Source organism: Cavia porcellus, unplaced genomic scaffold (assembly GCF_034190915.1).
Source record: "Cavia porcellus strain 051 isolate PalLab524CR breed Dunkin Hartley unplaced genomic scaffold, mCavPor4.1 scaffold_16, whole genome shotgun sequence".
Taxonomy (NCBI): domain Eukaryota; kingdom Metazoa; phylum Chordata; class Mammalia; order Rodentia; family Caviidae; genus Cavia; species Cavia porcellus.
The window spans coordinates 45,153,019-45,166,846 of record NW_026947499.1 but is presented as its reverse complement, the minus strand read 5'-3'; positions in this window follow the sequence as shown (position 1 = coordinate 45,166,846).

Here is a 13,828-nt window from a genome sequence, read left to right as displayed (position 1 = left end):
TTTTGCAGAGGAAGAGCTGAAGCTTGGGGTGATTAAAGAACTTGTTCAGCATCAAGTGTCAACAAAGGAGCAATATTGAGCTTTAAACACAGAGATGTACACTACATACGCCTGATGCTAACAGATCACCGCATTACCTCCAGAAAGTTAAATTTTCCATGATAGATAGTACACTCCAGTTGCACTGAAAATATTTGGATTGTTGATATTGCCATCTTTCCCCATATCATGCAGGCATTTGTATGTCTTAGTTAGAAGCAGGAAAGTTGATTTGGCCATAAATGACCGTGAGAAAAGATGTAATGAAAATAATCTGGAGGCAACAGACTTTGGGGATATGTATTTAAGGGAATGTGGTGGCCCATTTACTAGAGGTTCTCATTTGCTCAATTGATCAGATACTTATTGAGCAGTTACTATAATTTTGTGTACTCCACTAAGTATTAGGAACATAACCATGAATAAGACAAAGAGTCTGCAGGGCAGGGATTTAGCTCAGTGGTGTAGGTGCCTGACTAGCAAGCTCAAGATCATGAGTTCAATCCCTGGTACAAAAAAACAAAACAAAACAAAAAAAAACAAACCAAAACAACAACAACAAAAAACAAGACAAAGGGGTGGGACTGTGTGGTTACAAGTTGACTATTAACCAAATACTGGGCCACCATACATTTAGGTAAAATTTTTTGCATACTGGACTAATCATTTTAACAAGTTATTTATTATTTTTAAACTAAAATCTAATCAATTTAATTATTTAAGTTTAAAACAAATCATTTGTGCTGATCAATTTTTAATAATTTAAAAAAATCTTTTTGTTTGTTTTGGTTTTAGTGTGACTTTCTAGAATTTGGGAAAACCTGAGATTCAATTTTTAAGTTTTACTTTTTGAGCTGAGTGTAACTGACATTTTGTTGGTTTAAAAAATGAAATGTTGGATATTTCATATGATGGGACTTAATCATTTTGTTTGACTTAAGCTAAAATATTGGACCATTCTGTTTAATTTTGGGTCTCAAATATTGGACACAATATCATAGTATACTTTGGGGCTATCGTGAGTTTTATCCTAAAAATATAATCCTTGCGTGTGGTAGGGTTGCTTTCAGAAGATGTGAGGAGGTGAGCAGGTGACATGAAAAATCAACTTTAAAAAATCGAATATTTATCAGACCAGTAAAATGCTAATGTAACCTGATTAAATATATTAACAGAACCAAAGGAAGCATCAACTACAAAGAGACAAGCAAGAGATTGCATAACCACAGAGACAAGGGAAAGGAGGATGGTTACTGGAATATTCAGCTCAGCACTGTCCTGCTAGAGAGAAATTATAATCAGTAGAATTTTTCTTTATCTTTGGGGTACAATTAGCAGGCAATAAAAATTTCAGAGTTCAATGAAATTAATTTTGATAATTATATGCAATTACTAAAAACAAGACATAGTAAATATCTTTTATCCTAGAAAATTGTCAAGCCCTTATGCATTCAATATCCAACTTTCTCACCCTCCCAGGCAACCACTTGCTAATATTTTTCACTTTGGAAAAATTTTATCTTGTATATCTCCTTTTATGTTAGACTTCTCTCACTCAATAAACTGTGAGATTGATCCATGTGTTTATGAGATTCATCCTAGTTCGGTTTTTTACATTGATGAGTGGTAGTCCATTGTATGAATATTCTACAATATGTTGACCTGTTTTCCTGTTTGTAATTGACTAATAGATTTCTTTTATCATGGGAAATCTATGCATAACAAAATTTACCATTTGAACTGTTTTAAGTGGCAATAAGCACATTCACAATTTATGCAACCATTACTACTGTGCATTTGCAGAAATTTTCATCATTCCAAACAGAAACTCTTTACCCATTAAAATTTCCATTTCCCCCCTTTCCTCCCAATTCCTGGTGCCTTTATTCTTCTATAAGTAAATCTGCCTGCTATAAATCTGATTACTTTAGACACCTCATTTAACTGGAATCATGTATTATTTGCCTTTTTGTGATTGGATTATTTCAGTTATAACTTTTCAAGATTCATCTATGTTGTAGCCTATGTTAAATTTCATTCCCTTTTAAGGCTGAATGTTCTATTGTGTGGATATTCCATGTTTTGTTTATCTACTCACTCTATGATGGGCACTCAGGCTCTTTCTGCCTTCTGGCTATTTTGAATCATGCTGCTCTGAGCATTAGTATATAAATATCTGTTTGAATCCTTCCTTTCAATTGGTACATACTGAGAAATAAAATTATTGAAACATGTGGTAAATGTTTAATTTTTGGTGGAAACACCAAACTGCTTTTCCACAGTAGCTGTAGCATTTTGTATACCGCCTTAATTACTTTCTTGAGGCTTGGACAAACTATTTTGCCTCTCATTTCAGTCCATGGTCAGCCTACTCCAAAACAGAAATGCAAGGGCGTGACAGAGAAAAGCTATTCATCCAATGGCAGCCAGGAAGCAGAGAGAGAAGGGAATCAAGGACAAGAATACACTTTTCTAGTAATATCCCTAGCAACCCAGCTCCAGCCTTCCAGCCACACCCCCAGGCCCTCCCTCCTAACTGCACATCAAGCCGATTCAGTCTCCCTCCAAATATGTGAGACTTCCAGAGGACTTTGTAGTTCTAAACCATAGCACAGGACACAAAAGTTCTTTCCAATTTCTCCACATTCTTTCTGATATTTGTTCTTCCACTCCCTCCTTTCATCCTTTCTCCCCCCCCCCCCTCTGTCCCACATTGTGTCTGATAAGAGCCATTCTGATGGGAATGAAATGGTATCTCACTGTGATTTTGATTTGCACTTTCCTTATTTGCTTCTGAGGTGCATTTTATATGCTAACCAGTCATTTTCATATTTTTGTAGAAATGTTTATTTAAATCTTTTATTTGATTTTGCATTGGGTTTTTTGTTGTTGCTGTTGTTGATTGTGAGAGCTTTTTATACACTCTGGGTGTTAATCCTTTACCAGAAATACAGGTTATTAATATTATCTTCTATCTTGTAAATTCTCTTTTCACTTTTGATAGCTTCCTTTTATGTGTAGAAGTTTTTAATTTTAATAAAATCTCTTTTATTGTTTGTGATTTTGGTGTCATAGACAAGAAACCATTATCTAATCCAATATCATGAAAACTATTCCTATGATTCCTTTAAGAGTTTTAACTCTAATACTCAGATGCTTAATTCACTTCAAAGTTTTTGTTTTGTTTTGGTATATGATATGAGAGTCCAAATTTTTGCAAGTAAGTCTTCTGGTTTTTCCAGCACCATTTGTTAAAAAGATTTTTTTTTTGCACTGAAGAGTTTTACTTTAGTTTTTAACCATGAATGTGAGGATGTACTTTTGGACTGTATTCTATCTGATGATCTTTATGATGATTTTCAGGCAAGTACCAAAGTTTTTATTATTGTAGCAAGTTTTGAAATCAGAAAGTATGAATCTCTGCATTTTGTTCTTTTTCCCTTTGTTCTTTCTTTTTCAAGATTGTTCTATTTACTCAAAGTTTCATGAGAGTCTATAAGAATTTTAAGATGAATATTTCTATTTCTTAAAAAAATGCTATTGGGATTTTATTGGGACTACACTGAATTCATAGATTGGTTCAGATAGTATTGTCATTTTAATATTAATTCTTCAAATTCATGAAAACCTTTGCTCTTATTTATGTCTTTAAATTCTCTTAGCAATGTTTTATAATTTTCAATATATGTTTGTACTCTTTGATTTATTTTATTCCTAAAGATTTTGTTCTTCTTGATCCTATTATGAATGGAAATATTTTTTTTGTTTTTTTGCATTGGATTGTTTAGTGGCAGTGTTTAGGCAGTGTTTTGGAATCTTTGGTATTTTGCATTGTATTATGCTATACGTGAACAATAATTTCACCTCACTTGACTTTGAATGTTAAAGACAAAGTAGTTAAGTACTGCTTTTCCCTTCCCAGTTGCTTTGGCTAGAACTTCCCATACCTTGCTGAATGGAAATGAAAACAAGAGCTCTAGTCTTGTTCCTGATCATAGGGGAAAAGCTTTCGATCTTTCACCATTGAGTGTGACGTTAGAGATTGGTGTTTCACTTAAGACCCTTATTATCTTGAGGTGACCAACTGATTTTGTATTAGTGGAACCATCATTAGTGTGGAACTTGATTCAGAGGGTTAAAGACAATACCTTTGATTATTTTGTTTCTGTTGGCACAGTAATGCTCCTAAAGATTGAAGCATGTCTGCTGAGGAGAGGTGGGATGATTCTACAAGGTACATGCACTAAAGCAGAAGTAACATTCATCCCACTTTCCCACTGGCAGAATTTTATTTCTTGCACAAAATTCTTTTTAAAAACTACATCTGATTATAGCAATGAAAGCATCTCAGTCTGATGATACTGTATCTTTAACATTGTCATGTTTTAAAAGAAAGAATAGATTTTTGTTTCAGTATTTTTAACAAACAAAGTATCTAGATTTTAATGGTATTGCCTTATTTTATTTGTATTTAATTTATCTTCTGTTTCTGGCAAATGCTACAGATTTTCCACTTATTTTTATCTATGAAATAATTATAAAGATAAAAAAATTTTTAAGAGCTAGTGCATTCAAGTAATTGCTGAGGGTTGATATTAAAAAGTCATGAAAATATATTTGGTTGATTAAGGTTTCAATTCTGGTGTCAGAAGAGAGTTTGAGTCAAGTTCTTTTCCTAACAAGTGAAAGGGGCTTCGCACTAGGGATACAGAGATGATCAATAGATACGAATGTTGATGATAGCCCACTTTACCTAGACTTAGTGAGAAAGAAAGAGAAGCCCCCTAGATGAAGAAGAATAAACAGCCATAACTTTTCAGTCTCCATACTGACTCCTGTGTGTGTTGGCTCAGTGAAGATCAGCATTTGGCTCAGTGAATGTCAACAGAGCAGCAGTGGTGGGATGGGAGGGGTGCGCATGCTACTATTGCTGGGTGCCTTGCATCGAAGAGAAAAATCCACACTTGTTAATGGTGGCTGTGATGTCCAGAGTAGGCTGCCCAAGTGTGTCAAGCCAGTACTTAAAATTTCATGATTCTGAAAACTGAGCATGTTCCTACTGTTCAACATATAATTATTATCTCTCTTTAATTCTCATATAAATTTAAAAACCTTGCAAAGGAGCTTTATAGTTAAGGAAGACTTGTAAGTGCTAACTACCTAAAAACTATCAGATGATTGAGGGAAAAATGTTTGCTGTAAAGAGGTTACAAGTATTTGGGGGCCTGAACATTCTACTCACAAAGAGATTGCCCGGGAGTCCCTTATCAAGACAGCAAATACTTGTACCAGTGAATATAGCAAAAAGTCCTGGACGTGGCACCTGAATGACCAGCCTGAGAAATATGAAGCAAAAGCATCTGTTACTGTGAGATGAATGCATTTTCCATCTTATCTTGGTGTTGCTGAACATTTGACTTGTGTAACTCTTCCAGCTCTGAGTGCCTAATCATCAGATAACCTTTGAATAGTTCTTGGCTGTGGACAGCCAGAGAGAATGCTGGTCACATGGAATTAGAAAAATTCAATTTATGTGATTTTTCATTGAAAACTACTTAGCTAAGTTTCTGGTTTTAAACATCAGTCTTGAGAACTTGGGTAATGTGAATATGCAAGTGAAAAATGGATCAATTTGCTGGAGAACTGGATGTTCACCATGCGAAGCTAACGTGTGTAGATGGGACTTCATGGTCAGTGCTCAGGTAACCCCTGGCTTCCCCTGTCCTTTGTGCACCCTGCCTGAGGTTGAGATGAATTCCCAAGGCAGCTCTGACAGACCAGCTGGAGCCTGGTCCAATGCAGAGAGCCATTTGGGGTCACCTGATGCATCTTTCAAGTAACTGCTAATACATCCTTATACTCTTTCCCTAAAATAACCAGTAATGAACTCACGATGAGGAATTATGAAATGGTTAGTGATTAAGGATAGCTACATGATTTTGGCAAACCAAGACAGGTAACCAACTCTATTTGGCTTGAGGTTTGGGTTTCTGGCTTTATTCAAGTATTGATAGCTTTCTTTGTATGTGTTACAGTGCATTTCTCCTTCTCTCTCCTGTCATCTTTGTTTCTTCTTCCCTTTCTCCTCTTCCTTCTTTCTCCCTCCTTTCCCTCCCTTTTGCAAATACTTACTACTACCTTGTGTTCCATGCTGCACTGGGGCAAAGGATCAAATATCCAGATAGTCACTAGTGTGTTGGACCTTATAACCTATTGAGAGAGGAGAGAGATACAGATGAGTAGTGATACTGATTATTGCTAAGTTTTGCTGGGTGAGATCAGTGTACTAGACACTATTCCTAGAGCTTTATATATGTTGACTCATTTAGCTTCGCAGTAACAATATGAGAAAGGTATTTGTATTACACATTTTACAAACAGGGAAAGTGAAGTCCAAAGAGGTTTTGGAACTTGCCTGAGATCACCCACCTAGAAAATAGAGAACTCCAGAAATCTGGAGTTCTGAAACATTTACCACACACAAGATGGAAAGCACCGTAAAAGCGGAAGTGTAGGATGCCACAGGATCTTAGGGGATCCTAGGAAATGCTATGTGATCCCAGGAGAGAGGCACTGTGTGGTGTAATGAGGGTGACAGTGATGTGATTGGCAGAGGGAAGTCTAGAAGTCACAGGGAAAGGATATGAGAACTTACTAAACAAGAAAAATAGTCACAAAATGGCAATTTCTATGTCCTCAGGAAGCCATCCAGCTACCAATCACACTGTCTGGGAGGAGAGAGGAACCAGTTGCACTTTGGAGAACCATCCTTTCTTGTCCCTTTCATGACATCCTGGCCTCTCCTGATACTTTAAGAATGCTGACCTTCTTTGCATGACAGTATACCACAGTCCTGGGTAATACCCTGCATTTTCTATGTGCTTACACTTTCTCTGTAGAGCCAACCCTGTAGACCAAGCCTCATGATATAGGAAGTCATCCTGCAGACACCAGCCAAGTCTTTCTGCCTGGTGGGAATAAGGATGGGAGCTCCTAGAGGAGGCAGCCTCTAGAGAGTGAATAGGAGTTTGTGTGTCACAGCAATGGTGAGAAAGAGAAGAGAGAGTGGAAACATTTGGGATTATGTAAGGACATTGGGCTTTTGCATCTGCAGGTTCTGTGTCTGTTGGTCCCTCCAAGTATGCGTGGAAATATTTGAAAAAAATATTGAATCTGTACTGAATGTGTACAGACTTTCTTTTTCTTGTCAATATTCCCTAAACAATATGGTATAACAGACACCTAGCATTTATACTGAATTAGGTATTATAAGTGTGCTAATTGGTTTCCCACTGCTGTGACAATATATCTGACATAAATAACTCAAAAGGATGAAGGTTTATTTTGGCTCACAGTTTCAGAGGCTTTAGTCCATGGTTGCTTGGTCCTGGTTTGGACCATTGCATCATGGTAGAAACAAGTGGCAGAGTAAAACTGCTCACTTCATGTAGGCCAGGAACCAAAAAGAGGGAGAGGTTCCTCTCCCTTTTCAATTCCTCTTCAAAGACACACATCCACTTCCTCCAACCAGGCTCTACCACCTAAATGAGGCATCACCACCTAACAGTTTCATGGGTTTGTGCCCAAGCCTTTAGTACATGGTTTTTAGGGGGTATTTTTATTCCAAACAATAATAATAAATACCCTAGAGATTATTTAAAGTCTACAGCAGAATGTACTATGCATAGGTTATATACAAACAGCATACCATTTTATGTAAAGGACATAAGCATACAAGGAGCTTTCCTGGAACTTGTCCCCAATGGATCCTGTGGAGACTTGGCATGTCTGGGGAGGAAAAGAGCCAGAGGCAAGAAACAAGCTGAATGGAAGGTCAGGAGGCAGAAAATGCAGGATCTTTTAAGCTTGATCCTGACTTTTGGAATCCCTTTGAGAAGACACTATGTGATAATTATGATTTGCATTGCTAAGCACTTTCTACCCACCAGGGACTGTACTGTGTTCAATAGTTTATTTATTTCCAACAGCAGTCAGTGCAATGGGTTTTGTTATCCACTCCATTTTACAGGGCAGAAAACTGAGGCACCAAGAGATTAAGAAACTTGCCCACAGCCACTTGTCTAGTAGGTGCTTAACTAAGCTTGGGATTCCAAGGTTCTGACTCTTGAGTCGGCACATTTACTTTTCATGCAGTCTGGGTTACCAGGAGCTAGAGGTCCCCGTCCTGTGCTGGTCAGCTTCCTGCCTGCTTATTTAGCTCTCTCTCACCTTCATCTTGAACTCGCTGAGCAGCTGAAATTTCCATCTTTTGCAATTTGGTTTCAGAGTGCATATGAGTGAGCTGAGATGAATTTGAGTTTAATCTTGCATGCTTAACGAACTCACAGAGGTATCTCAGAAATTCTCCTGCTTCTATTAGTGAGATAGTGTGAACGGCTTATTTCCACTGACAGGCAGTTTTATCATTATTTTTAAAGCAGGGACTTGTCTCAAATAGTGCAGGTGGTGTCAAAGTGAGAGATAACAAACCTCCTAGAATAAAATGTCAGTGCAGAAAAGGAGCTAAATGTCAGTTAGCCCGGCCCCCGCAGCATACAGGAAGGGCAGGGATTGCCCCTCTAGACCCTCAGTCATCTGTTGGCAACTGGCCACTCTAGATGTCTGCTGAATAGTGTGACCTGAGAAAATAGATGGTGACTTTGGGATGAGGGGTACCTGAATTTGAATTCTGTCTCTACCATCATTTTGGTAGTTGTAGGGTTTTGGGCAAGGGGCTTTACCTTTTTGAAGCTAAAAATCCCTTTTTATAAGATGAGATAAGAGAATTCCATTTTCAGGGGAATTAACAATATTAAGTGCTTATCACAATGTCTGGGGCACAGTAGGCTCTCAATAAATAGTTTCCTGTATGCACATGCAAAGGTAGAAAAGGGAGAAGGCAGCTTGAGATTGGGAGCTTATCTCCTTGCAGGAGAGGTGGGCCTGCAAACATCTGTGCTCCCTGCTGGAATAAGCATATTCATAATGTTACAGATGGAGAGAAAAAGCAGGGCTGATGCTGCTTGGGAACTGAACAGGTGCTCATGTTTGATGCAATTTGTCCCCCAAAGGTTCATATTTTCAAGGCTGGGTCCCCAGGGTTGTAATGGAGGAGGAGGTAAGATCTGAGAGCACAAGGTTCGTAGGTCACTAGAGGAGAGGTCCTGAAAGGGGATCTAGGTAGCTCTTACAGGATTACTGAGCCTTTGTGAAACTGACTTGCTTGAATAACAACTCCTGAATTGCTCTCTGGCTTCTTGTTTGGTATGTAATCTCTCATTTCTTTTGTTTCTGCTCCTGTTGTTTGGCCCTTCCGGAAATGGAATCAGTGGGGCTGCCTGATCTTAAGCTTTCAGTCTCCAAAACTGTGAGACAAATAAACTTCTTTTCTAAATAAAATACTTTGCCTCAGGTATTTTATTATAGTAACAAAAAATGGACTAATTCAATAGGTAAAATGTATCTAGAGTTTTGAAGGATAGGTAGGAGATTATCATGTTGGTGTCAAAGAAAAGATTTCCAAGTAGAGGAGGCAGGACAGTGATGATAATGACTCAATGACAATAATAAAGAAGAAAAATGGGAATTGAAAACTCCTTGGCAATTGATTCAGCAGGCTGAGTCCTGTCCACAAATATGTTTCTAATAGATAGTTAAAAAGTTTAAATTTCAATAGCCTGCTCTATTCTGTTCCTCACAAACCCCACTGTACTTTGGACCCCATACCTGGCTTGGTTTAAAGCCCTCTGTTACCTGCCCAGTGCCTGAACCATTTGAGTTTAGAAGCCTTAAGAACATTGTGGTGAAGTGTACAGATTTTGGGATAAGGGAGACCTAGATCTGAGTTCCAACTCCTCCAAGTATTCATGTAAAATATACAAAATAGTGATTGTGTTTGTCCAATGTATAAGATGGAAATTTAGTATCTGGCTGTAAAATGCACCAAATGATTGTGCTTTGGTGCTTATAGTGAATTCCATGTTGTGTTTTATTCCCAAGTTCTCAACATAACATGAAAGTTAGTTTAGGTCTTCCAAAAAGTAGATACCAAGACATGTGTGATGGACTGAAAGTTCTGAACGTTTGTTTCTCTTCCGAAACTTATGCTGAGATCCAAACCCCCAACGTGATGGCATTAGGTGGCAGGTGACTATGTCAGTAATTGGAGCTCTCTGGGATGGGACTAGTGCCCTTATAAAAAAGAATTCAGAGATTTCCCTTACCCTCTTTTTGCCATGGGAGGATACAAATGAGAAATCAGCCGTCTACAACCTGGCAAAAGGTCCTCATCCGAATCCAACCACTGTGACATTTTTTTTTTTTATCGGTACCGGGGATTGAACTCATGACTGCCTGCTTGCAAGGCAGGCACTTATGCCACTGAGCTAAATCTCCAGCCCTCACTGTGACATTTTTATGTCAGACTTCTAGCCATCGTGTGCTGTTTCAACCACGCACTGTCTGATACTTTCTTATATAGCAGCCCAAACTGCCTAAGACAAGATATGAGAGATTTACTTGATGAGAAATTCCTGTGAGAGATAAAGGGGAAGGGGCAGGAGTCAGTGGGGAGAGGTTTTACCCATAGGTATTTGACATCTGTGAAAAGAGACAGGGAAGGATGAATAGGGCAGTAAAAACCTCAGATCAGGATGCAGCCCTGGGAAAGTGTCTAACAGGCTAATGGGGACACCCAAAGTGACAACGGCTCATTCGTAGAATCCTGAAGCAGTAGGAGGGGCTCAGACCTGGTGACCCTCTTGACACTCCATACTCCGTGGTTAGCCATTGGCTAGAGCAACCCAGCAGAAGCACAGTCCTGCAGGAATGCTGCCATAGATAATATAAAGGCAAGGTGGTTGGAATCCCCTAGTCAGTTCTGCTTCCTGTAGCAATATCTGACCAGCATAGCTTCATGGTCTCTACAGCCTCGGCAATGCCTTGTTCATGTAATTGAATTGTCTTTTCAAGCTTTAGTCTCGGTGCTCTGATAATTTCATGTAATTGAAGTTCAGGAGAAAATTTAAGAGCTCCGAGGCAATCTTTAAATTATTAAAACCAAGACATGGGAGAATTGGTTCGCAAATCATTCAAGTAGTTTTAGAAAACAGGTGAACCTGCAGGTAAAGCTGGATCCAGGGGATCCAATGATGTGATGACCATTTGTTTTCTCTTTCTGTGATCTCATTTCTTTTTTCCTTAACATGGTCTTCATTTTCACACATGTTCTCCCCTCATGGTGATAAGATAACTACCAGCAATTCCACGCTTCCATCTCATTCTCTCACTGATGCAAAGTCTCAATTATTTGATAACTAAATTGTACATTTTAAGAAACTAAGCTTCTAAAATGCCTTGTGGTAGAATGTCGTCATCATTCAGTTTACTGCCAGTGCCCCAGGGGTCCAGGAGAAATCATTGCCCTTGGTTAATCCAGTTTCAAGTTTAGATTGTGTCCACTTTCTCAGCCCTGTCTTCTTATTTCCATTTAAAGCCTATGGGCTATTGATAGATCACTGCAGGGTTGAAATCCAGAGCTCTGGAGTCAGACCACCAGTTTCTACCTTCTTTTTACCAGCTGTGTGACTTAAGGCAAACTATTCAACCTCTCTGAGACACGGTTTCCTCATCTGTAAAGAAAGAAAATGGTAGTGCTGCCTCTTAGAACTGCTGAGAGGAAATTGAGATCATGCACGTAAAAAAAAAGTGAGAGAATTGATAGCTAGTTATTTTTGGCAAGTTAGGAAACAATGATATCAAGTTACCCCTTGGATGAGATACATATTCAGACTAGAACTGCAGTGCTTTAGGCTAAACAAGACAAAACTTTTATAGAAAGATCTCCAGTAATAGCTGGGTATGGTGACACATGCCTGTTACCCTAGAACTCCGGGAAGCTAAGGCCGGGGGATTGCAAATTTGAGCAACTGATAGAGGACTAGATGCCATCTCCAGTGATGTGCTAGGAAAAAAAAAAAGGCAGAAAGGGTAAAAGGAAGGAGGTTTACATTAGAGACTGCAAGGGAGAAGCAGAGTGACTCCTCCCTCCCATAGCCTTTGCCCGGCGGGTACTGTGCAGCTACTGCCAGACAAATGAGAAATGATGCTTTGAGGGATAGAAAAGGAGCTTGATGTCTCCCAAGTCTGAGGCTCTCAGGTAAAAACGGGAGTGAAATTACAGCTCAGAATCAAGCCTACACTGTGGTATCTTACTCTTTTAAACCCTCCCTTGAAGGCAGCTCATTTGTCAATAAAAAATTGCCACACTTATCACACAGGCACACAGGAGAAGCACAAACACAGATTGTGGGGATGTGGAGGTGGGGATCCTTCTGTGGGTGGAAGGAAGGGAAGGGTCCTGGATCTGATGTGTGAGAATCACAAAAACATTTAAGAGAGGGGGAGGCAAAGAGAATGTGGCTTGCATCGGCAGTAGTTGTTAACATAGTGGCCTGTTAACCTGGTAAAACAGTGTATTAGCCAGTTTTCTGTTGCTGTGACCAAATTCCAACACGAACAACATGGGAAGAAAGCTTTGTTGTGGCTCATGGTTTCAGTTTTCAAGTCCATGTTTGATTGACCTTGTCGCGTCTGTGGTGAGACAGAACATCACAGCAGAAGCACAGAGTAGAACAGAGCTGTTCACCTTCTAGTGATTAGGAAGCAAAAATAGAGAAAGCAGAGGGCCAAGGTCCTGACAGCCCCTTCAAGGGCATATCCCGGTGACGGGCTTCCCTCAAGTAGGTCCCACCTCCTGAGACTTCCACCACCTCCCGATAATACCTTTAACACAGGAATTTATGAGGGGCATTTAAGACCTAAACTACAGGAAATAGAGTCTCTCACTAGGATGGGAGCAAGTCTGGAAACTGAGAAAGGGTCAGAATTTCTAACAGCCTCTGAATTAGTAGCTTTTCTCATTTCTGAACAACACCCAACATCTTTCATGATAAAAAAAATCCTGCAGAAAATTGGAATAGATGATCTTTATCGCAGTCTGATAAAGTCCATCTATGACAATCTAACAAACAATGTCATATCAAGTGGTCAAAAACTGAAAGCTTTTACTCTAAAATCAGGAATAAGACAAGGGTGCCCACGATCAGCATTCCTTTTCAATACAGTTATGAAAACATCAGCCAGAGCAATTAGACTAGGGAATGAAATCAAAGGAAGAATAAGAAAGGAAGAAGTTAAATCATTATTAAATGCAGATGACAGGACACTCTATGTAGAAGATCCCAAAAACTCCATCAAGAGAATTCTAGATTTAATGACTAAATCCAATAGCATAACTGGATGCAGAGCCAACACTCAAAAATTGTGAATGAATAACAGACTCACTGAAAGAGAAATTAAGGAAATCATACCTTTCACAATGGCATAAGAAATGAAATACCTAGGAAACAATTTAATGATGGAAGCAAAAGAGCTTTGCATTAAAAACTACGGCACTTTGAAAAAGACTGAAGAGGATAGAAAAATGGAAAGATATCCCTTATTTTTGGGTAGGAAGAACAAACACAGTGAAAATGGCCATACTTTCAAAATTGTTATACAAATTTAAGGCAATCTCCGTCAAAACACCAATAACATACATCAAAGAAGTACAGAAAACTGTATAAAATTCATCTGGAACCATAAGAGAACTAAAATAGCAAAAGCAATTCTGGGCAACAAAGGCAAGGCAGGGGCATCACAAGCCCTGGCTTGAATTATACTGCAAACTGACTTTGATAAAAACAGCATGGTACTTAGGGGAAAAAGAAAAAACAAAACAGACTTGAGG